A 2,296-nucleotide genomic window follows, 5' to 3' on the forward strand; every position below is an offset into this window, starting at 1 on the left:
AATTAATTATTGTCTGCTATGGACTTAATTAATTAATATCTTGTTTATTCCAAGAGAGGACTCAGCAAGAAAATCTTATTTATTATTCATAGAGTAATTAAACTCCAACTAGCTAGGTTCCGAATAATAAAACCTCATTTCAAGCTTCTCTTGAGGATGTTATCAAACGAGACTCACCTCGCGCACGATTCAACATAATAGCAATCCTAGCACCGCTAGATATTAATCACCACTACCCAATATACCAGGCTTATTGGGTTGCGAAAAACCCGCACCATTTGGTAAGTCAAAGTAGTGCATAATCAATACCGTATGCTCAATGCTAACGTACATTGATTGAGAAATAATTTACGAGACCTCGTCTTTCAGTAGATAGCATAAACACTGTCTCGCTGTTAGATCCATTCAGTGCTATACCACACCAACGTCATCTTAATTCAGTAAGGCTTAGAAATAATCGGACTGACATTGCAACCTTTCACGATAGGTAGTCTAAGCCTATAACAACATTATGACAAAAATAATCTATTTATTCATTTGGAAAATAAAATGAGAGTTTTAACAGTAATTATTCAATCACTCGAAAGGTGATTTCTAGTATACAAACTCTAACACTAGGAACTCGTTGGTCGTAGGAAATCCTGGTCGTCGGACACACAGAGCACTCTTTCAAAAACCCTCAACCACTTTACTAAACCTAGTATAGGGAAGTAGGGATCGATCCCACAGAGAAGGATGCGTAATAATCATGTTCAAGGATTTGGACTTGTTTTTGGTGTTGGCTGCTGCCACGCATTTTTTCTTGGGTTGAGGAAAACAAATTAAACTTGACTTGGGAATTTTAAAACGGCTACGCTAACAACTAGACCTAGGCGAAGCAACAGAGAAAACTATGCAAAGAAAATTAACTGCTCAATTACTAGATCTAAGAAACTACTCTAATTGTCTAGACCTGGGAAACAAACTGACTGTGGGGACCATGACTGAAAAAGCAGAGTACGGACGAAAAGCTGGCAGAATAACTAACTCAGGAACTAACTAACAGCGACATCATCTTCTTCAACCAAATTGCGTAGAAACTCATAAGAAAAACAACATGAACGAAATCAGAGCAGAGCAAACTAAATCTAAATCAAATTAATGCATAACAACGAAGAACTAAACGAATCTACAGATGCTAGACGAAGTAAAACAGGAAACAAGCAGAAAACTCAAATCTATCCAACAACTACCCTTTCTCACTTTGGATCCAACCTCAGACGCTAAATCCACTCCGGATCCAAGCGTCCGACACAAACTCCAACCAACAGAAACACTTCATCACTTCAGATTTAAACAACAACCTCCAATCAATCAACAAAACACAGATCTATCACCAAATTCCCAGATCGAGTACCACAACATCAAAATTAAACAGAGATCGACATAAAACTTGTTAAAATAAACTCTCAGCAGCAAGATCTACGTAAATCAACTTGAGATATCACAAATAAATGCAAACCAACAGAAGCGAAAGGATAACAAGTAACATCAACAGCCAAGTCGACTCCCAAAAGTGAAGTTCGACCGCAAAAGTGCAAAACAACTGAAATTTAAAGGGATTGTATCTTCGCCCACACGCGGACGGTGTTGCAACTGAGACTTTCTAAAGAAATGAACCCTTTCGTAACCCGAACTACCCCAGATCTCCCATTCCCAAGTGTGTGTTATGTGTGTGAACTAAAAGAGAGTGAAAAAAGTGATTGTTTGTGCGTTGCATGCTCTTCTATTTATAGGCGTTGGAGTGGGGCCCAGCGAGGTATAGATAGACTTTGTTGCCCTCAGCTACTGACTCCCTCCGTCACGCCTTCTTTTCCTTTGAATTCTGCTCACTTCACTTCATTCCTTTGCTAGACCGTTTCCTTCAGCATTCCCTCGATCTAGCGATTTTATCACACACCTGGCTTAGGAAACATGTTAGACCCAGCAAATTGTAACGCTTTTGACCATATAACCGATGCATGAAATTAGCCTTATCATTGGGCAACTGAAAGATAGCCATACACATTAAATTAGTCATGTGGAAGCCCAAAAATTCTAACAATCTCCCACTTGGGCAACACATGACACCAAATAAATGCGTACAAACCGAATGAGCGCTCAAAAGTGCTATCACATAGTGTATTTCCGAACAATCTTATTATCAACCATATCGACATAGGACTAAAGGGGCAGTCACCATATTTTTTCATGATTAAACCCATCAGTAATCACATATGCAAATATAATCAACAACAGATCAATTATGAAGTGTAGC

Source organism: Salvia hispanica, chromosome 4 (genome assembly GCF_023119035.1).
Source record: "Salvia hispanica cultivar TCC Black 2014 chromosome 4, UniMelb_Shisp_WGS_1.0, whole genome shotgun sequence".
Lineage (NCBI taxonomy): Eukaryota > Viridiplantae > Streptophyta > Magnoliopsida > Lamiales > Lamiaceae > Salvia > Salvia hispanica.